At 40.3% G+C, this 24,010-nt stretch overlaps 1 protein-coding gene across 2 annotated transcripts in view; it reads right to left on the bottom strand.

Moving 5' to 3' along the window:
• Itgb8 (integrin subunit beta 8) overlaps nt 1-24,010 on the bottom strand; it is an 89,680-nt gene that overhangs the window by 63,825 nt on the left and 1,845 nt on the right. The window lies entirely within an intron of this gene.

The following is a 24,010-nucleotide window of genomic DNA, read 5'->3' as shown; positions in this document are numbered from 1 at the left end:
ATATATATATATATATATATATATATATATATATATATATATATATTGTTTGATGTGTGAAACAAATGAGTACACAAAACAAATATTTGCTTGCCTAATGGTTGCTGTCCTATTTATTCCTAGGTCATGAAATTCTTGAGTGGACCATGTTATCATCATTCAACAAACAACAAGAGTAGCTCAGAAAAGGATCCAATTGGGTTTTGCAATAGGCTGTTCATCTGACATGTTAGTTTGTCTTCAGACGCTTACCTAGAAGGTAAGTGAGACAAAATAAGGAGACCATTCATCTCCTAACACAGCCTTTTAACTGAAGCTTCAGACTTCAAAAACCATCAACAGCTTGGGACCCAAAGAAGGTTCCAGAGGCTACTCTGAGGTAAATTCTGGTTAAGGCTGCATTTGTCTATCTTGGAAAGGCAACATTAATCATGTGCTTTGTGTCTTGTTTTAACTGGAACTTTTCCATACATTCCAATTATCCTGTTTATGAGGCACACTCCCTCTTTATGAAAGCCAAATATTCACCAGCTTTCCACCCTACATGTTTTGAACTTAACATACCGGATCGGAAGAGTTTCAAGGGCTCTTCCTAATCTCCTTTCTTGACAGGTAGTATTTTTACATTCTCCCACTTAAACAAACAAACAATAACAATAAACAAATAACAATAAACTCAAAACACACTGTTATTCATGCAAGAAAAATGACTTGGTTAAAGAGGCAGAAGAAAAATGGCCTCTGGCAAGAGAAATGCATTATCTGCATCAAGTCTTACAAACCTAGACTCACATTGCAGGTGTGCACTTGATTAACCCACAAGGCAACACTGGAACTGTAAGGAATTCATTTTGCTTTTCTGTAAACCTTGTGCCTCTCTCTGTCTGTTTGTGTGATGACTCCTTCCTGCGTGTTTTCTAAAGGTCTCGTGTTCGTCACAGCAAACACTGCATTCAAGTCAGGTGGCCAGTAAACTTCAGGGTGTTCTGCTTCTCCCCATCTCACAGGGGTGCAATGAGATTGCAGACATACCTCACCACACCTGGCTTCATGGGAATTCCTAGGATCTGAACTCAGGTCCTCATGCTTAATGTACTCACTCTATACCCACTTGTCTGCCCAGAAATTTAGTTTTAAGGAAAATAAAAAAGCAAATTGAGTAAAAGCCTAAGTGGATGAAGCCCAGTTAGAAACTGGTTTTCTTCACACTGCACTTCAGTGTCCTTGACTCTGCCACTTGAAAAGTCAAACCTGTATTCTCCTTCAGATACAATTATGGAAAATTAAACAGTAAAGATTCACCCTGCAATTATCCTGTGTTGGTCTCTACCCTGAATTTCATTGCTAGTATAAAATTCCTGTGAGGGTAGCTCCAATGTCTCTGCTTTTTGGATGGTGAGTTACAGTCTAGAGAAGCTAATTCTCAACCCCAAATCATCCAGCTAGTATGCCTGGGGATAGCACGGTGGACAGTAGTGACCACAGAGCATCTCCCCATGGAGACTATCGCACATGCAGTTGAGAACAACAGAAAGACAATTACGTCAGAGCTCCTGGGTATTAGAGTTATTAATGTTAGTCCTTAAGTGATGATTCAGTAACTTCAGGTACTCTAGGACATAGCTTAAGTCCAAGCACTGTGGCTGTTGCTACTTTTCCTATCACCCACTCTAAGGCTGGTTCATTCTCCCACTCTGAAAGTGATAATGTTATAATTCCCAGCAGGTGTTTACTCTACTCAGTACCAAATACCCCTACTCGCTTCAGGCCTTTGAAAGATTTATTTTCTTTTTATGATGGGGTAACTATGAGTTTTAGCTTGAAAGTCCTGGCATGAGCCTTTTACTGAGGTATGAATCAGCAGTGCTGGGCAGTGCTCAGTGTAGGAGAGGGAAGGATCCTCTTTTCAACTCTTTCCCCAACCTCTTGCCAGGAGATTCTCTGAGCTGCTTACTAATTAGGCAGAAACATGAAGTGTTTATGATGGCCTTTCACTTGCTAACTTCCAGTTCTGCCCTGGCAGCCAAGTCTGGACCAGGGAACAGGGCAGGGTGGTCTTCCTTCACCTCTGCTCCCCTGACCTCGGCAGTTACTGAACTCTGCTGAGGTTCTGTTTTCTGGTGCATGAGGGATGTTGCTCCCCACATCACAGGCTTTGCTGTCCTCTGAGTTCTATTAAAAAAGAAAAAAACTCCAAAAAAGCAGAATTTGAGTTAATAGGAGATAAGTGGTAGAGATCATGCATCAATCCTGTGCAATTCACTTAGCCTATGAGCCTGTTTTAAGATCGTTTACGACAGGCAAGATTTACTTTAAAGGCCAACAAAATCCCTATGCTCCAGCTACATTGCATGGCCATTGTTGAATGAGCATTCGCTCTTTCCTGGTGTACCACTACTGAGGTGCACTGGCAGCCTCACAGACCACGGAAGGGCTATGCATGTGGGCACAGCACTGCCTCCGCAAGTCGTCAAAGTCTGTGCAGTCAGGCTCTGACTGTAACGTCAATAAAATTAACAGGTAACACTTTATTTGCTAAAAGAGCAACCAGTGCAGAATGAATTTTTTTCTCCAGACAATATACAGAAAACATTAAATTACATGATATGAAAGTGAACTAATGACACTTTATATGTGTTTTGGGCCTCACCTCCCTTAGTGGCCAACTAAGGTTATTTAAGCTATGCAGTATTTGGTTTATTTGCATACCTCCTTCAGTTTAGATTAAGAGGCAAGTAATTCTAATGCCTTTCATATCAACTGAGCTTAGTTGGTGAATATATATATTCTTAGGTATAGTTCTAATACTATGAAGAGACACCATAACCAAGGAAATTTGTATAGTATTTAATTGGGAGCTTGCTTACAGTTTTAGAGGGTTAGTCTATGGTTAGCCTGGCATGAGCTTTTGAAACATCAAAGCCTACCCCTAGTGACACACCTCCTTTGAGAAGGCCACACCTACTCCAATGAGGCCACACATCCTAATTTTTCCTAAGTTCCACTAATTGGGGACAAAGCATTCAACATGAGCCTATAGGGACCACTCTCATTCAAATTGAGTATCTCAGTCTGTAAACAAGAATATACAGGGTAGTGATGTCAGTCTAAGATTTTCTTAATAATTACTACTACTACTACTTCCAATATACTAATGCAGTCTGAGCTCCATATTAATAATATATGCCATATTCTACTCTATATACCCTCAACACAAAGGCTAGTTCTAGAAGCATTTGTGTCTTGTCTGAAGTTTATTCTATTATGGGGTCATATAAAAGGAAATCCTGAATTACAGTCAGATACATGTAACTGAAGTGTATCTTACACAACAGACGTGTGGATATATACTTTTCTGTGCACTGAACTTTTAAAATCAGTTTTGTCTAATTTTACTTGCCAAAATTTGAAATCTATACTCATATCACAATAGAGTTGGTGTAGTCAGTAAAGTAAATATTAATGCTAAATTATGAACTGTTGTTCTTTGAAATTCTTGCTCTGTATTCCTCACATGTCTCCAAATAGTTAAGCTACTTTCTATTCATTATAATTCAGCTTTACCCAGAGTTCATCATTCCTTGGAAATGTTTCCTAACAGGTTTTAATATTCTTCTTGCCCCCCCCCCCCCATGGATTTGTGCAGGATTCTGTCCCAACCCCAGCTCTCAACATATCTCATCAATTCTTCCTAATGAACAGTTCTGACATATCAGACTATGCCAGGCCCCACTGTCATCATCACACCTGTTCTGGACATGCCAGGCCCCACTGTCATCATTACAGAAACATTTTTTAAATTTGATATGTTCATCACCTTACTGAAGTACCCCCATGCCTTTCTCTGCCACTATGGGCAGAGCCATTAGGACTCCTTGAAGATGCTGACTGTGATAGAATGGGGACCCTCTTAGGCTATAATGGCACTGCACTGTGAACAAGCAGTGGTTCTTAGACTCCAAAACCAAAGAGAAGTGAAGTGAGGAGCACATTCAAGACAAACAGAAAATGGGACAGAAGGCTGCCCAGTAAGCCAAGGATGCTAAACCATGGTGTTGAGAGTGAACAGATCAGACCAACACCAGAGTGTGAAGAATCCTAAGTAACATCTTGAATCTTAGTGTCTAAGAGCTGCTTCTTGGCTCTTGCTGATGGTCATGAGTCTGCTAGAAAGCCCTCCATAGTTCTGTTTCCCTCACCTACCTCTACCCCGACCCCCCCCCCAAACCCAGCTTTTGTTCATCATTGGTTGATTTCCATTGGAATTCTTTTTTTTTATTTTTTCACTTGCAATTTGTAATTCTTTCTTTTTAAACCCACATTTTTCTAAGTCTTCCCAATAAAATATGACTCTAACCCCACCTTTATGTGGCAGAGAACACCTGAGTGGTTTCCCTTCTTCCTCCCACCTTATCTTCATTATCTTTCTGTAGGTCCAGCCAAGGACCAGGCATGGAGATAACCTGGACCCCCTGCACAGAGGTAACCTGTGGCAGCTCAGTCTTCAAATGGGCTCCCTAGTAAGGGGAACAAGAACTGTCTCTGACATGAACTAAGTGGCTGGCTATTTGATCAACTCCCCCCCGAAGGGGGATTAGCCTGACCAAGCCGCAGAGGAAGACTATGAAAGACAGTTCTGATAAGACCTGATAGGCTAGGGTCAGATGGAAAGGGAGGAGGTCCTCCACTATCAGTGGACTGGGAATGGGCATGGGAGGAGATGAGGGATGGAGGAAGGTCAGGATTGGGAGGGTACAAAGTTGGGGCTATGGCTGGGATACAAAATGAATTGTAATAAATAAAAAATTATATTGAAAAAAAGAATGAGTGGAACTCTACTCCCTTTCCCATTCTGACAATTTCTCCTTTCTTTTAATGTTTGGTTATTTTCATATTTCTCACTAGATTTCCACACCTTGAGTCTCTATGAGCTAATAAAACTTTCAAATTCTCCTCCTCAAATATGAACAAAATTTGTATCATAATTTCCAAATGCTTCCCCAAGTTTCCAGTTTGCGTTTCCAGCAACCTGCTGGCCATTCATTTAGATTCCCATGCATCCTCAAAACCTACAAGTGTTCCTCTTCTTCACCTAAATAGGTTACTGTTAATTACCTTATTTTCCCATTTATTCCGCTTTAAGTCTTTGTGATTAACCCAAGTCCCAACAAACTACCAGTCAGTCCCCAGGACCCTGCTTTAACTTCAGCACCCTTAACCTTCAGCTCCCTTCTCCTCATTTCCTCTGGTCTCATCCTGGTTTAGGCTCTTTGTCATTTACTCTGTCACAGTAACTTTCTTATAGTCTCCTTCAGCCAGTGCTTGGCACTAAAAATTGCTAATTACAAGGATTGGGGAGATGACTCAGTTGATAAGTATCTGCCACACAAACAAATGTGAAGACCTAAGCACACACAGAAAAAGCTAGGCATGGTGGTATGTCTTCTTGCCTCTATATGCTCCTCCCTTTTTTTTTTCTGAGTTACAAAATCCTATTTTATGGATACTATAGCTTATCCACTCTTGACTAATAGTATTTCAGGTATTTCTGTCTGTGCGACTATGAGTGAAAGTGTCATCCACATTCACAGACAACTCTTTGTGGAGAGCTGTGTTTGTGTGTCTTTTGTGTAAGTGCCTAGGAGTGGGGTCACAGGGCAAACCTTAAGCATGAACTTCACTATGTAACACATGGCCAAACTGCATTGCAGATGGCTGTGCATTTCCATCTCAGCAGCAAAGTGTGAGTGTTTCAGGTGCTCGCATCCTTAATAAGGCATTGGAGTGTCAGGGTTTTAAGAGCTGTCCTACAGCTGTGGGACTGTCCCAGTCAGTAAAGCACTTGTCATACAAAATGAGGACCTGAGTTCTTTGGGTCCCCAGCATCCTTGTAAAAAGTCAGGCATGTGACAGTGCACCTGTGATCCCAGTTGTGTGGAGGCAGAATCAGGAGGATCCCTAGGGCTTTCTGGCCAGGAAGTCTAGCCAGATCAGTTAGCTTCAGGTTCAGTGAGAGACCCTGCCTCAAAAAGTAATGTGAGGGCTGAGGAAAATACTCAATGCTGACGTCTGATCTCCACTAACATGCACACATATAAACATGCATATACATATGTAAACCATTTCTCCCAGCTTCACTTTCTGATACAATGTGATCATATTACTACTCCCATGAACAAAAAATTTCAAAAGTCAAAACAAACAATTCCCCAAATCCCTGAGAAGTAGTAATGTGTTATTAGTGTATTTAACCAGCTGTAGTAAAATACCTCAGACTGAATGCCTTGCTGGTAGCAAAGTTTATTGCATACTGTTTTGAAGGAGGCTGAGGCATCCAAGTGCTAACAGACTTAGCAGCCTTTCTGATAGCTACCTCTGGCTGATTTGTTGAGAACAATAACACCCTTATGACCTAGTTAGTCATCTTTCCAAGTCTCTGCCTTTTAACACTGTCACACCCAGGATTAGACTTTCATGTTTACATTTGGAAGTACTCACATATTGAGACTATAGAACAAAGTTAGAAAAGAAATCTATTGCTAACTCTGTAGCCTCTTCCCTCAGTTCTTCGCTGATGCCCAATGTCCAGTCAGTATTCCTACTGCTATGTTGAGCCAGCTTGTGAAATCCAGCTAGTCTTTCAGCTTCCAGTTTAGAATACTTGTCACTTACCTCATGTCTCACCAAAATACCTTCCCTCTTCTCTTCAGGTTAGTTAATCACTTTACCACTGACTTCTTCCAGAATTTGTATTGTAGTTCTTATACTCTACAGAGCTATTTGTCTGCATGCTATTTGCTACCTGTGGTTTTTGTTCAGATATTTGCATATTATATCTGGGTCTGTAACTTATATATGTATACACAAGCAAATACATTTACCAAGAAGCCAACTCCTCCAAGAAGGAGACACTATCAGTCAGTTTGGGAAACGTCCTTTGGTGTCTTCACTGGCAAAGAACTGTTGGTTTTAATCTCACACCATTTTGTTACCAGGAGTCAAGGGTAGTCCAGGCACACAGGAAAGCCCATCCACCACTTGGGAGGAGATGAGCTCCAGTAAATCTCTCATACCTGAGTGACAACAGGCTTCCTCAGGACTCTTCCCATCCTTCTGCAGAAATCAAAAGCCCAGGACCCCTGCCCTCTTTCCTTGCAGCACCCACAGAATCAAGTGCCCAATGATTTATGTTAAGCATTTCTTTCTTTCTTTTCTTTCTTTCCTTCTTTCTTCCTTCCTTCCTTCCTTCCTTCCTTCCTTCCTTCCTTCCTTCCTTCCTTCCTTCCTCCCTTTCTCTCTCTCTTTCTTTTTACAATTTATTTAGTTATTCACTCTACATCTCAATCATAGCCCCTCCCACCTCTCCTCCCAGTCCTTATTTCTCTTCTTCTATTCCCTATGCCCCGTCCCCTCCCCTCTCAAAAAAGGGGAGCACCCCCACTCTCTCCACTAACCCATCCCAGCATATCAAGTCAAATCAGGACTAGGCATTTCCTCTTCCACATTAGCCTGGCAAGGCAGCCCCGCCTGGGGGAAGTGATTGGAAAGTATGCAACAATGTCCATATTAGAGACAGCTCTGCTCCCCTCACTAGAACACTCACACGAAGACCCAGCTACCTATCAGGTACATATGTGTAGGGGACCAAGGTCCAGTCCATTCATGGTCCTTGGTTGGTTCTTCAGCCTCCGCAACCTCCCTCCCCTGGGTCCAGCCTAGTTGGCTCTGTTGATCTTCTTGTGGAGCTCCTGTCTCTTCCAGGCCCTTCTATTCCCCCAACCCCAACTCTTTCACAAAGCTCCCAGCACGCTTCCCACAACTGTTTTGATCCTTTGCTGGCAAGCAAAGCAGAGCATACATTTCCTCCATCTCTGCTCTATCGTTCCCCGTGCACATCTTGTAGGCAGGGTATTTGAGTATCTTGAGCTTTTCAGGACTAATGCTTTTTCATTTTTGGTTATGCCAATCATGATAAGGTGCTCAAAACTGCCCAGTTTTCCCTCACTGTAATCACCATAAGGCTGTGTGGGAGCTCTGTATCCCTTCCTCTCCTTTACAGCACTGACGACTCCTACTCAGTCCTTGGTGCATGTCAGAAGAGTCTCTTCCCAAAGCACCCCTTTGTCTCCCAGTCCTCAAAGAGCAGTAGCTTTCATAAGGACTGCTACCACTGCTGACTAATGAGTGGCAATGAGTGATCCTCTGCTAGCCCTCACGGCTGGACCTGAACGTGGACAGGTGTTTTCTTCATTGCTGTTTGCAGAGTTCTCCCTAAGTGCCCCACTAAGCTTTGACCCTCCTAACGGCAGGGTCACAACTTTCAGTATGAGTTGTCAGGCAGTTAGTGCCATTTAAAGACCCTCAGGAAATTCCCACCTCATCTCTAGAAAGTTGTGACTGCTTGATTACGATCAGTGAACAAGGCTCTCCATAATTCCTTCTTTTTCATCTGCATAGACTATCTCCAAGGTGCCTGCATATTCAAGTTCTCTCTTATTTTCTCCAATTATTTCTGTCACTTCCCTAATTTTGCTACATTCTCCATGGTCACAGCTATAGAGTATTTCACTGGCAGCTATTGCAACCCTACTGGGCTCTTGATGCCACACTTCCTCTCTGAGCACAGTCTCCTTCCTTTTAGTCCTCAGTCTTTCCAAGTTCTGGGTAATGACCATAAGTCATCACCTGTTCTCAATCCTACGACAGAGTCTCTCACATGGCTTGCTACGCCCTCTGTCCCCTGTCCACCAGCCAACCATCCACAAAGCTGGCTTTTCACTGCCTCAAGATTCTTGTTCAAATGTCACATTTCTTAACAACCAAAAGCCCATAGGTTCTCAAAATGGTAATTTTCAGCTGTTTCCCCTCTCTACCTTTTTACAATTAAACATATTATCTTTTATGCTGGAAGCTTACTTAAAAATACTTACATGTTTATTACAGGGAATGAATGAGGTCTTGAGTGAAAGTATGCTGTTGATATGGGAACAGCCATGGCAAAGACCAATGCCTCTGTCCTATGATGATGGCAAAGACTTCTCTGGGTGATGCTCAGAGGGCTGGCAAAGCCTTCCTTTGGTCTGAGTGTGACTGTTTGCAAAAAATCACCATAGCTTATTTCCCTTGAAAGTTTATGGCCTAAAGTCTGTTCCCCACAGAGTCTTCATCTACCAAGATTCGATAAACTTGCCTCCTTGTTCAGCTATTCTGAATACCCCCCCCCAAAAAAAAACTGTATAAATATAAATAACTGTATATAACTATCACAGCAGCTTTCACTGCTATGGCTTTTCCACTAGATAGACCAGCTCACCCAATCACAGATTTTTGGTGTCTGTTGTCTGTCCTTTCTTCCTTCATTTCCTCATCATCCCAGGAAAGTCAGTCCTTGGATCTGTGCAAAACACAGCAGTTTATTGCTTATTCTGTTCTCTCTTACCAAGATTATAAACTCATGAGGAAAAGGACGTGTGTGTGTGTGTGTGTGTGTGTGTGTGTGTGTGTGTGTGTGTGTGAGAGGGAGAGACTCTGCATGAGTGTGAGAGTGAGTGTGAGGGGGCAAGCAGAGAGCACTGTAGGTATTTTTGGGTACATGTATGCATGTATGTAGGAAAGGCAGATGCTAGGTGTGCTCCTCTGTCACTTACCACCTTGGTTTTAGAGAGTCTTTCAAAGCCTAGACCTCACCATTTCAACAACTGGTTGACAAGACTTTCCCTCAGAGCTGCCTTTCTGTTGTCCCACCACTGGAGCTATAGCCACTGTGCTTGGCTTTTACCCTGCTGCTGGAGGATGGAACTCCAGCCCTGGTCCTTGTACTTTACCCACTAAGCTATCGTTCCAGCCCTCTATTTCTTTTGTCTGTTAGTGTTCTCTTGCCATATAAATGGAATCTCTGACAGGACAGATATGTTTGTTCATTCTGTTCTCTGCCATTTCCTCAGCATTTAGAGAACGACCAGGCATGTTCTAAACAGTACACATTTGTGGAGTGAGAGGATGAATAGACATCTTCTCCATTGATCAAAATGCTCTGTGTGTATTCTCTCTCATTATCCCTGACTTTTCTGACTTGTGTTTATTTCTGTGTCATTCATGTAGTTTTCCCCCATCTGTGTCTCTTTTTCTCAATCCATTTAGGAGTTCAGCATGCCCATTTTGGAAGTGCTTAGCCTGGATACCGTGCTCATCTGCTACATCTGCTCTGCACTACTTCCCAGAACAAATATACTAATATTTTTCTCCACAAGCTATCCATGAATTTGATATACTAAGTTTACTCATTTAGTTAATCTTCATGTTTCCCATTTTACACACATATTTCACAGTTGAAACACAGTGCAAGCTCTTGGGGTACAGCATGCACATTCTGAATGGATGGCACTTTCTGATGATTCATTTTACAGCAGTCTGGGGACATACTGTGCCGTGTGTCCTGAGAAATGAACATCCTTGAAATCTATTAACCAGGACTCCACACTCTGTTAAGGAGATGAAAATCTAAAACTAAGAATTAATATTTATAAAGATGTTGAGGTTCTGCCTTCCTTTATAACACGTTTGCCCTGTATCCTGTCTAAAGCTGTGAGGCATCTAGAGCCAAAGGACTCTTCTTCAGCACCGTACTACTTTCCTATGCTTTCACTCAAATCCTCAGGAGCAGTTACTCTGTCTTCAGGCAATTTCTGTAGTAGCCAGACCAAAGTCCCATTGACCACCTGGTTAAGTGATGTTTTCTGATCCAGCTCTGAGTTTTGTGAATCTGATCAAATGATAACTGTAAGGCTTCCTTCTCTTAACAATTAACATTAGAATAAGGTCATTGCCAACAGAAGAAAGCATGCACATGCATCTTAAATAGTTTAAAAAGGAATCACGCCTGTAATCCCATCACTCAAGGAGGCAGAGGTAGGTGGATTTCTGAAAAAGTTTGAGGCCAGCAAGGTCTACAGAGTAAATCAAGGACAGCCAAGGATACACAAAGAAACACTGTCTCAAAAACCAAATCTAAAAGACAAACAAACAAAACAAAAAAGGAGTCAAAATATGAATGGCCATGGAATTTGATTAGAACAACTTTCACATGTAGCCCAAGGAATTCAAGTTTAACTACTTTTCACCTCATGAGAACCCAGCTAGTATTAGTAAAAGCTGGTTGCTTAGAATGAAGAAGTGGGCAAGGATTTAATCATATCATTGGGAGGTAGAGGTAGAAAATTCCACTTCTTCAGGATTTTGAAGTAGTAATGATTTTTATGGCATTTTTCATCTATGAATTTCTAGTAATACCTGCTTACCTGATACTGTGAAGGGATTTCAAGGCTACAGTACTTGCTGTGTGAAGTTTATGGCATCATGGTCAAACCTGACATAAAACAGAACCTTTACAAGTATGTCACAAAAAGGACCAGGCAGGGAGCAGTGGCATCAGATAACAAAGACTTGTCATCTCAAATAGAAACAGAGAGGGACAGAGCAAACTTCCTTGAGGAAGTTCCTGGGCCTTTTTATTGCATGATTGCACTTCTATTTTGTCTGGTTCACTAGTACATGCTTCCTGTTAAAAGTCACACCCTATTGCTAGGACTAGGCCAGAAGAAGCACACAATAGCAGCAACCTAGTAAGAACCATGAAACGATTCCCTATATTCAGAATCCTGTTTGATCTGATTGCCCACCTTAGTTCCTACCCACCTTCCTCTCAAACCAAGGTCTTTTCTGCTTTCAAACATCTAGTGGCCTCTTTGAGGGTTCAAACCTAATACTTTTACTAAAGACTCCAAGCTTCTTGTAACTCTACAACAAAATCATACTTGAGTGGGCATTTTAGGAGCTACTTGATCTCCCTGCCAGAAGTGACAGACTGTCTACCCATCTGCTGGGACATGCCAGGCCATGCTGACACAGCTGTTTGTCTGTGGCCATTTAATCCTTGTCTTGTGGACAATCAGAGACAACCTGAAGCTGTTGAAAAAAACCTAAACCCAAAGAATTATAATTATATAGTGGCAGAAAAAAAGAAAAAGAAAAAAAAGTTTGTGGCGGAGACAATAGTTCAGGTATTTATCTGTGAGGAAGAGCATAATGTCCAGTTATGGCTCTCACCAGATATATTTACCCTGCTCAGTTCAGTCAGAAGCAGCTCTTGTCTATTTCTTCTTCAGAGCCAAACTCCTCTCTGAGAGGCAGAGTTTCGCTCTGAAGCTCTGATGTCTGCTTTCCTCATAATGTTCAGATAATGTTCTCTGTCCCACTAAGTCTGCCACAGATAATGCAGCCTCAGAGAGCAGTGGCTCTGGTGTTGCTGCTGTGCTGACCTTCAGGCAGACCAGGACAGTACTGGGCTTGCATATTGCCACAATGGGAACTTAGCGAGGAAATGCTGGTACTCACCCTCCAGAGGGCCTAATCTGCCTTCAGCAGAACAGTACAGCCCTCAGGAGCCTGTTCTGCTTCTCCCATGTCTTTGCAGTCCTAGCAGATGGCACTAAGTCCTCTGTGGTCTTGATTCTTACAAAGCATCAAATATACAGCATCCCATGAATTAGTTACCAACTCAGAGACCTGGAATTGTAACCATATGTAGTGGACCCAACCTCTGGACTGTCACTTGAGCTGGATTAGAAATGTTCATTGAAAGAGACATTTTTCTCATTTGTTGTTTGGTTTGGTTTGGTTTTCTGGCCTTTTTTCAGAGCAAGTCTCACTGTGTAGCCTTGGTTGTCCTGGAGCTTGCTATGTAGACCTACTTGACCTTGAACTCATAGAGATGCACCTGCCTCTTCCTCCTGGGATTAAAGTGCTGGGATTAAAGATCAGCACCAATGCAGCTCTAAAATGAGCTTTTAAAACCAAACTCAGTTCCTGGAACTGACTTCTGTTTTGAGTTGGGCTGCTTTGTTGTTTTCAGGGTTAGCTGTCCAGATGAAGTTTTCTTCGAGTGTATGTCATTTGTAGAGGATTGCCTTTTGCAAATTATAATCTACCGGTTTTAAATTCATTACACAAATTCAAACCAAATGTACAAAGAGACAACAGAGGAATGAATACCTTGGGAGGTATGCCTTGTACTTAGAGAGATTAGCTATTTTTTTTCTCTCTGCCAACAATAAAGTTAGCTACAATGACTTCTTTGTTTCCAACTAGAACAGCCAGTTCTACAGCAAGTCCTGCCCATCCTACTACTTTCTTGTATTCTTTGTTCCACAGCAGTCAATGAATAACTTACATGACTGGGCAATGCTAGCAGCCTGGCTTCTTAGCTTCTTTCTAGCAGGCACTTAGAAAAGGCAACCCCAGTCTGGCACTCCACAAGGTACATTCTGTCAACTTTATCCTTTTAAAGAAACTAGAGTTTTTATTTTAATTACTTTCCTTTTAAAAATCTCTGAAATTTCAAAAGTCCCTTTGTAAGACAGAGGTAATCACTCATTCCATGAGAAGCCCCCTCCCCCAACCTGCCTGAATTACTAAAGAGTGATACTGAATATATAGTCCTTGATGAGATCAGGAAAAATGCTTCTACCTGGAAAGATACTTATCATTCAATACCAAGGCAAGGACCTTCGAACTATGCATGTAAACACAGATCATTTTGTATCAGCATGTCTTGAAATATCAGTAGAAGCACAAAGCGTTTAAACATGTAACTGTCCTAGTGTCCATCTCTGTCTCTGGCAGGACACATTGAACTGTGTCTGACATCCCACCCTTCTCTTCTGAGGCTTGCCCATCCAGGGGGGCTGGCTTAACCTAGCCCTCCGCAGCTAATTCGGTTCATACTTCAGTACTGGGCATAGGATGTATTTGGCAACACTATGGGCCAGTCACCCTCACCAGTGCTTACTTAGGATGATAACAGATTCTTTCCTTGTCAAATTTATTAGTATTTTTCAGGCAAAAAATAATAAACACCTTATTGTAGAGGAATTCAGAACATGGCTGTTCTGGCAAAAGATCACATTCAAAGATTTCTTGGTCTGTGTGATCTGGTTGGAAATACAAACAACCCTTTAATCTAGGAGACTGAGGTAGGCAGATCTTAGTTCAAGGCCAGCCTGTTATAGAGCAAGTTTCAGGTAAAGAAAGAAAGCTTATGTACAAGTGTGGTGGTTCTTGCCTTTAATCCCGAACAATGAAGGTAAAGATAATTTGTAGAAGGAAGCACCCATGTTTGAAAGTGATGCCTAACTGAGTGGCAGAAAATGTGATGAATTAGAGAAATATTTAACAGAATAGAATAAACCCAACTCTCATGAGAAGAGAGAGGAAAGGGAAGGTATTTAAAGAGCAATGCAGGGAGAGAGAGAGGAGGCAGTTTTACTGGAACAGTAATAGAGAAACAGGTTACAGAGCGAGAACTCAGGTGACTACTGAATGAGCCAGAGAATGAGAAGGAGCCAGGAGATTAGAAAAGATTGTTGGAGTTAGATTGAGGTCAAACAGCAATTTAGAAGCTAAGAGAAAAGCCAGACTGAATAAGTTAGTTGGAGCCAAAACAGCTGAGTTGAACCAGCCAGTCCAGAGCTCAGAAAGAACAAGAAATGGTGAGCTTGTTCAGCTGTAATACTCAGAAGCTTAAAACATTCTAGGCCTAGATTAGATTTTATGGAGGCGAGAAGCTTCCAGGACTAGGCCTAGGTTAGCAGACAGAGGCAATAAGCTTTCAAGACAACAATTATCTCAGGTGAATAAAAGTTACTTTTATACCTTGTAAAAAGAGGTAACACATTTCTAAACCATTTACAGTAATGATAGGTGGGTCATTGCTAGAGTCAGGATAAAAGGGTACCTCTTTCTTTATTATGTATACAATGTTCTGTCTGCATTTACACCTGCACACTAGAAGAGGGCACTAGAGCTCATTATAGATGGTTGCGAGCCACCATGTGGTTGCTGGAAATTGAACTCAGGACCTCTAGGAAGTGTAGCCAGTGCTCTTAACCTCTGAGCCATCTCTCCAGCTCAAAAAGGGTACTTCTTAAAAGCTTATATCTTGCCTTAAAATTCAAAAAATACCATCCAAAACGAAAGTTTTTAAAGTTTATATATATACATATATATATATATATATATATATATCAGGCAAGCCTGACAACCTGACCCTCCACATTCACATCATGGCATGGTGCCCACACACATACCCACATATACACCCACAATAAATAAACAAATGAATAAATAAATAAGTGCAATACTTCTTTAAATTTAATAAAAATTTAAAAACATATATGGTAAAACCATTATAATTTACTTTGTAATTTTCTGTCAGTGATTTTGATTTTAATTCTTAAGTTAACTGGAGTCCTTTAAACAAACTGAGATAATTTGAATATGTGTATTTGGTATCACAGTTTCCTACCAAGAACTGGTTCCTGTTCTTCTGTTGAAAAGTGAGATTACTTTAACTAATGTATAAAATCCCACTGAATGCCATTTTCACTTTCATTGCAGTTTGTTTGGCTATAAATTATGCTGATTTACGGACTGTGAAAGTCAAAATAAGGTGACATTAATGTTGATTATTGAAGTGAAAAAATAGTTCCTTTACTTCATGAAAGCAGTATGGTACCATTTTCTATATATTCATTCTGTTTTGGATATTAACTATATGCAGTTGAATAATTTGACCAAATGTAGATAATTCATGTGAGTAAAATGATCTTTCTTGTGATGTTTTAAATTAATACCAGGAAATAAAAGGTAAAATTAATTTCAGAGTATCCATACCTTGGTTCTCACAGGCATGCTGTTTGCAAGACTTTCCCATCTTGGAGTTTGCTGAAAGCAGGGAGATATAAAAGCTCTCTAATGTGAAGGAATCCTTTTGTACTTTACCCGGGTGCTACCTTTGTCTGTCCTACTTTCCACTAATATTCAAACTATTAGGTAAGTCTGCTGTAACCTTTCAAGGCCAAAGCCAGAGTACAAACAGCACTGGGCATATCAAGGCCAAGTATTGAGTACTTGCAAACTAGAATAAGGAATCATTAAGTCAAAGAAGTGCATTGTGGTTTGGATATGAAATGTTCCTTTAAGACTCACACATGAAAGGCTTGGAATGTAGAGCAACAGTTCAGAGAGGAGTCTGAGTAGTGATTGGATCATGAGCATGCTAATCTTATCAATGGACTAATCCATTGAAGAATTCCTACCTGAACAGACCATTTAGAGAGTGAGCCTATTGGAAGGAAGTAGGTCACTTGTCTTTGAAGAAAGGCAAATCTTGTTCCTGTCCTTGTTCATGAATATGCTTTCCTAGCCCGTCTTTTCTCCCCCTTCCTCATTCTACCACAAAGTGAGCACTGTCCTCTCTGGAAGACCACCACTGCTGTGGTGGCCTAGGGTGAATAAGGAGATGACAACAGGCAAATCCTAACCCTGACACCTCTGGAGCCTTGAGGCAAATCAAACGTTTGCCCTTGCAGTTTATTTCTCAAGGAGTTTTGTTAAAGTGATACAAAGTTAGCACAGAATTGTGTCTTCTAGTGGGAATTTGGCGGTGTATGAAGCTTGTGAACCTGCAGTCCAGGGTCTGACCTGCCCCTCCCAGCTCTAGACTCATTCTGCAATGCAAAGAGGCATTCATTTACCTTCATGGAAACTGCAGTCTGTATATCTAAGTTCTGGCTTGTTCCTCTGGCATCCAGCCACATTTGGCTATGTTTGTCTTGGGTTTGGCACAGAAAGAAGGTCCAGAAAGCAGCTTGGGGCTATTAGGTCAAGAATTTTAGAAATAACCCTGAAGTGACTGACAGACAAGGTCACCCTTTATGGACCATTAACGTCTGATTGGGGCATAACCAGAAGAGGCTAGAACTAGGTTTCACAAGGTCAGGGAGGAAACTCCACTCCCCTGCAGATGGCAGTGTATGATGGTGACTCAGAGTGCTGAGTCAAAATTCTGTTCCATTACTTATTAGCTAAGAGAACTTTCAGAAGTTATCTGGTTTCTTCTCCCAGCTCAGAGAGCTATAACATTAAGGAGAGAGTCGATTTTCACATCGCATGCTTAGGAAGCCTCCTGTCCTGTAGAAAACCTTCACAAATCTTACTATCCTCACTATTCTTACTCTTTTAACTCTAAAGCTCAGTGTAGTGATTGTCATTGCATTAGAGGCTTAAAAAAAGCCACATGATGATCACGTGGATGAGAATACTTGGTCCATTTATTCTGTTTTGTGTGCTGTGAATGAAATAATTTTTAAAGCCAGGGGACATGGGCAGGGTTACTTTTCATATTTATCTTACCAGCCATGCAAAGAAGTATGTGAGGATTTATTAAGGAAGAACAAACTTCACGAGTTAAGATTCAAGAATAGAGAGTCTTAGCTTTTGATGTTGGTAAAGATTTGCTGACAAGGTCCAGAGACTGCTTGCTGTGGTGGACTGGAAATGTAAAATAAGTAACTCCACTTTTAGAAGAAACTCTCATTCTATAGGTTCATATGAGGGTCAAAGTTAAGTAGAGATCAGTTGCTTGGCTGCCTTCAAAACTGTTCAGTATCTTACATTATTCAAGGTGATTTATTCCCAATGATTTATTGGGTCTTCTGTGCAAGATAGAGATAGAATCAGCAGGCATAGTGTACCCTGTCAAGGAGCTCATGGTTCCGGGTTAAGGCAGGACATAAACAAGGCGGAGGACATTGTACTTTGGCCTTCTGGAGGGATGTGCATGCCACCCAGCTGAGGAGCCTGAAGGCAATGAAGAGCCATGGCAGATTCTGAGTAGAACATGTAGACAAAGGTCATAAAAAATGAGAATGCTTTAGGAGCCATTTAATGAAGGCCCATTGGCTTTCTCTACCTACAGTGAAGACAAGCCACTTCTGAGAGATCATTATGGACAGAAATCTCCATGTTGAGAACACGTGAAGAACCCCCAATTGTCGTGTAATAATTTTATTCAGTATCAATCTCCATTTTACTTTTATCGTATTTGGCATCAACCTCTTATCTAAATTGCCTTGTTTCCTTCTCATTCAAAACATTTTTCCATGCAGAACTATGTGAGACTTTAACTATATTTAATAGCAAAAGAAGGAGAAAATTATAGTTACCAACTTGAAAATCCTAACATATGTTTTCTGTAATATTTCCCTGAAGGATGTCTTAAATGAAGATAAAAAACAAAAAAACAAAGAAAGTGTTATTGAATGAGAAAAGATGGTATGTGTGTGTGTGTGTGTGTGTGTGTATGTGTGTTTGTATGTTTTGAAGGGCAGACTGCTATCACACACACACACACACATACACACACACACACACACACACACACACACACACACACACTACACTACGTTTTGGCTTTTCTTCCTCAATTGGAATTCAAACTTCCTGAAGCTGGCATTTGTTTTGTTCTGTGTTTCCAATGCTTGAAACAGAGCCTTGGTTCTCACAGCATCAAACCTACCTGAAGACAGCAGAGCAGCATGTGCCTTGAGCACAGTGTATACTGAAATGCTAGGCTGTAAGCAAACCATCTTGCCAGACATGGGGTATTGCTGAAAATCATTATCAGCTAACGAAACACCCAAGTTAGTAAATGTGCATGGGATAAAAATGATATGAATGTATGAAATGACATGGAACTTCACTCTTCACATAGAAAGTCACTCTGTAACACAACAACTGTAAGCGGTTAAAAGCATAATTAGGCCTGAGTTGTTCAATAGTCTGACTACATAAATTTGTCTCTGTAAGTACTTTTGATTGACCTTAGATGCTCATTCTTTTTATTCTTGCTTTTCTTTTCCCCAGTAGCAACTCTTACACATTAGTGACACATTGAAAAGGCAAGGGGCCGCAGGGAAGCAGATTTAACTAGGCTCTTCCCCAGGAGGCATGTTTTGAAGGTACCCCTGATTCTAAAACCAAAATTCTCTCTTTGTGATTACTCTGAACAGGCAATAGGGGGCTACATTACTCATGTTATGGAGGTACCCAAGGACTCACCAGGGCATGTACGACAGACACATGGTTGCATCACACCCAGAGATTTCCTTAAGAAATAATGAAGCCATATTAGGAAATTCAAGTCTTGGTTCTCTGTCATACTGGCCTTGTGCTGTACACACTGTTCATCTCCATGCGCATCAATTTCTCCTTTTAAAAGTAGGCTTACAAGTTCAGCTTTCTCACAGTGTCATTGGGAAGGTTAAATGACTACACTGAATCATTTAGAAAAAGGCATGGCAGAGAATGGAGCTCAATGACAAACATCTTTTTAGATACCATTTTTTTAAAGATTTTATTGAGTAACCTTTAAGTTTAATACATAATATTCACTTCCATACAGTCAAATAAATTATAAAATTACAGTTTTAGATGTGCAGTTATAATTATACAGATTATAATATGTTGCCTCTTCCCGTGTGGTTTATTGTATGATACAGCTAGTATGTAGTTCAGAGACTGTATTTCTTGTGAAATTAGAGAACTTCACAGGACCTCATAGTCTGCAGCTGACAACACTTGACAAAATCAGCTTTCAGAGCAAAGGAAGCTACAGTTTGAGAAAAAGGAGGACTGAGCAAATGCAGCAACATTGGGGAAACTTGTTTTCTTATTTAATGGGTGCACAAAAACATGAACATCCTCATGTCCGTCTGGCAAGGTAAGCTTCAAGTACTTCATAAGAGTTTTATATCAGTTATTATAGAGTTTTCACAACAGGAACAGATAAGCTCTGCAGTGACTGCAGCTGTCTTATAACAGGCCCCATCAGGGAAGATGTGGTAGGCATCTCTTCTTGGCAAATCCAAAGACTCACCAAAGTCAAATAGTTTACTGAGTCGCAAGAAAACTACTAAGGGACAGAGCTTATTTGTTGCAGTTTAAAAATCTTAGAAACTTCCACATCAGTGGTCCATAAAAGCATCTGAGGGAGCCTGTCTGTGAGCAAAGTAAGGAATTTAAAACCAGACTATTTATACCTATCTATATCAGATTCAACCAGAAGTCCAAAAGTCTGTTAGTACAAAGACCAGATTATCTCATATGCTGTGTTTTCTGCAAGAAAGTTTTATTTAAAATAGTATATAAAAATTGGAAAGTCAATATAGTGTTTTATATCATGATATTTCTAAACTCTCATACATACTCAGGTGAAGGAGAAACTGTCATACTTGATTGCCTATCCTAATCCTATTTAAAAGTTTCCCTTTCTTTCATGAACTGTATCTGTTGACTGTTCTTGGCTTATTTTTATGGCAACTAATTTGTCTTTCAGTTTATAATAAAGACATAATTAGCTTGGCAGGCATATGTATTCACAAGTAAATAATATATCTTTGAAATGTAAACATACATTTAAAAGTGATCAGTTGGCAAATGTATTCTAAAAAATTCTGCTCCCTGGTCAGTTGTCCTTACTTATAAGAATCTCCACATGGCTTTACTATCTGAACAGAGCCTATGGATTTCATAGTTCTCCAAAACAAAAAGCCAGGCTATAGGAGTGAATCAGCTTTTATTAAATCAGAGTGGCCCCTCCCTCAATCAGCAGACTGTGTGGCCTAGGACAGCTTATCTTCCCATTTTACAACTGTGGAAAGACCTTTTCTCTAGAAGATCACTGTTTTCTATTAAATATATTAGGATTTGGGTTGACATATACCCATTTGTCACAATGGTAAAAATGAAAACACATCAGAATTGCCTTGAAACAAACAGGGACTCAACTGAAGACTCACTCTAGAAGCAGCATATTTCTAGTTCACTTCTTTGACTCTTCTGCAAGTGTATGAAGGTTTTTTTTTTTTTTTCGATTTTTAAAAATAAGGCTGGCGTTTTCAGAAAAAGAACAAAATGCTCCCCATCATGAGCAGTAGTCTAGTTGTGGGACTGAAAAGAAAAGAACAACAAACAAAGACCTCTGAAGACTTGGAAAGTAAAAGATGCAGAATGGGTCTATAGGGCACACAGAGATGCTCTCTCTGATAGGGTGATGTTTGCTAAACACCGAGAAGAAAAAAGGTGAGAGGGCCATTAACCAGCTCGGGCAGGAATATGCCAGGGACTGGGCATAGAGCAAAGGAGTAGGACCACGCATTGTGCTTCTATTAACAAAAAGATCAGTGTTGCTAGAACAAAATCAGAAAGAACAGGAAGATGGTCAGTGCTGTAACTCTTGTAGGGTTTTGAAGCCATACTAAAACATGGTCTTCAATTCAAGACACATGAAAACTAGGAGGCATTCCGATTGGAGGAGTGACAACAGCTGTTGTGCATCTTTACACAGAGGTGTGGCACACTGTGAAGAAAGGAAGATATGATAGGCTCTCAATGGATGAGGCCAGAAAATGTCATATGGACCACAGTAATGGCAGAAGAGGTTGCAATGGACTGTGCAATGTGACAAAAATAAACAATCAAGGATGCACAACTTGCAAGTTGTAAATTAGAGTCTGATTCACCACTGACTGAGTTGGCAGAATGTGAAAAGGTCAAATTTGGGGGAGAAAATTAGGCATTTGGTTTTGAATATATAGGACTCAATTTTGTCTTTCAATAGACTATAAGGATGATGAATAGGCAGTTTGCTGTCTCCTCTGAAGATCCAATAAGAGGTCAAGACTGGAGATAGACATCTGCATCATGTCATAATAGAAACAGTTTTAAACCCCAAGGGTGAATCAATTCACTTGGATCTCTGTATTGATAAGGAAGAGAAATGAGGACAGAATTCTAGAGGCACTTGCTGCTATTGGAGTTCATAAGATGAATAAGAGTCAGAATTAGAGATGGAGAAAGAGGTTAGGACAGGAGATTATAGATCTAAGAAGCTGTCAGGTGGACAGAGACAAATTCCTAATTGATAGTGGGTTTAGTAGGGGATACTATGAGGTTTGACAACTGGGCAGTTAGCAGATCTGAACTGAGCAGAACCTTAACATGATGAATGAAGCCTTCCCACAAGGACTCAGTACGGTGAGATGAAACACTGAAGACAAGCACGGGGGCTCTTTCAAAGCACTCAGAAGAGAATGGACATTTTTGAAATCACATCAACTACTTTTTACCCCAAAATGTCTCTGTTGCCTAAAGATAGCAGCAATATGTACACATCATATGAAAGTGGCATAGAAGACTGCAATTTCCGGAATGAAGTCTCTTATCTCTGAAATATCTTATTGCTCCAAATCAGCTAAAGAATTTGGGGGGGGGGGCTAGTGAGATTATTTAGTGCTTAGTATGTCTGCAGAAGTCCCAGAAGTCCATGTACAAATGTCCAGTTGGCATATTAACTGCTTGTAATTCTAACCCTTACAAGTAAGCTGGCTAGCGAGACTAGCCACATCCGTGAATTCTGGGTTTGACTGAGAGAGGATTCCTGTACCAAATACCGGCTTCCACATTCATTCATACCCACATGTATGTGCACCCACACACCACATGCACACCCCAGACCTGGAAACAGTCGGAATACTTGATATGATGAAAGCTATTTGAGGGAGGGTCACACTGCCAGCACAAAGCAATGTTTGCTCTGTGGGCTGATTGTAAAAAGCACCTGGTAGCTGAATAAACAGAAGACGAAAAATGTTACTACAATAACTCTTCAAATATTAACTTTTTTAACTATTAATAACCAGTTTTTTTAGTGTTGGTGTTAATGACTTCAATTGTCTCCAGTCCTCATTAGTTTCTGTGAAGGAAAGTTAAAAAAAAAAAAAAAAAAAACTGGAGTAATGTTTTCTACATCAGAAATCTTTGCATCTCATTTGTAACATGCTCTGCCTACTGTATTCAGCCACCCTCAGCTCCTTCTGTTCACATTACTATAAGTCTAATATGCATTTGTGTAAACCGTATCTTTAAAATTAAAGCCAAAGTGATGTGCTTCTTGTGTAGCTATGCTCTTCTTGGTATGGCTTTATTGCCCTCGATATTTTCTTGGTGTAAACCACTGGGCATGGAGACAAGATTTCCTTTGTAACTGATACCTAAATTTCTACTCTGCTTTAAGCATCCAGTTTGCACAGTGGAGACCTGTAATCTAAGACTGTAGCTGTGTCACAAAGTACAGCTGTTTACATCGATCTCTAATTTGCTGAGTAGTTCTGGCTATAATTTAATTTTTTTCATGTTTTTAACTACCATGAAACTCAGTATCTATCAGAAGCCTTTGTATTGAGAGAGACTGGGTAAGGTGCCTTGTCTTGATTTCAGATAAGCATTCACTGTTCAGGTCAGCAGGTGCAAGGCAGCCCATTCATAATACTTGCTTCAATCGTCACTGGGTGGAAATAATCGTGCTGTTACACAGGAACTTGACTTATCTTTACAAGCACAATGAACTTTTAAAAACCTGTTATTAGCAAATGTTAAAGGTGAGTGAGACTTTCTTTGGAACAAAATATATTCTGTTGACATAAGTTTTGGTCATTTTACTGGTGTGAATGTTTACTAAATCTAGGAAAACACTTCACTACTTACTGACATAGGATGGAATTATGCTCAGTGGAAAATCTGCTGTGGCAAACACATGTTCCATTCAAAAGACAGTTGATAATAAGTGTGACTCTTTCCTTTGCATTAAGTTTCACTTATTTTGAAATCTCAAAGTATCAAAATAACCACAAGATAAAAATTGATTCTAATTTGTCCTGTTTCATATAAGAAGACAAACTTCTCCCAAAGCAAATATTAGATAACTATTTATGCAAGAATTAAACGAAGTTATCTGGATTTTTCCATTATATTTTTTTACAATTTATAAGCGTTTGCTTTAGCTAACTTCAGGCAGAAAGCCGGCACATCAATTCAAAGTACAGGAGTAAATTTTAGTTTTACAACAGAAGTGTGGTTATTAATTAAAACTCCTTCCAGGTTTAGAAGCTACAGTAATTCTCTAATAAAATCTTTAAATCAAAATTAAAGTATGGCAATGGTGACTCCATTTGTAAGAATATTTGACTGCTATGGTAAATTTGGTCCTTAGATTGGGAATTGTCATTATTGCTTACTTTGTTTCATGACTCACCAAGAATACAATGCTACCATG

This window comes from Psammomys obesus, unplaced genomic scaffold (assembly GCF_907164565.1).
Source record: "Psammomys obesus unplaced genomic scaffold, mPsaObe1.curated_primary_1811, whole genome shotgun sequence".
Taxonomy (NCBI): domain Eukaryota; kingdom Metazoa; phylum Chordata; class Mammalia; order Rodentia; family Muridae; genus Psammomys; species Psammomys obesus.
The sequence above is the reverse complement of the archived record's forward strand: the minus strand, read 5'-3'. Positions and strand labels throughout refer to the sequence as shown.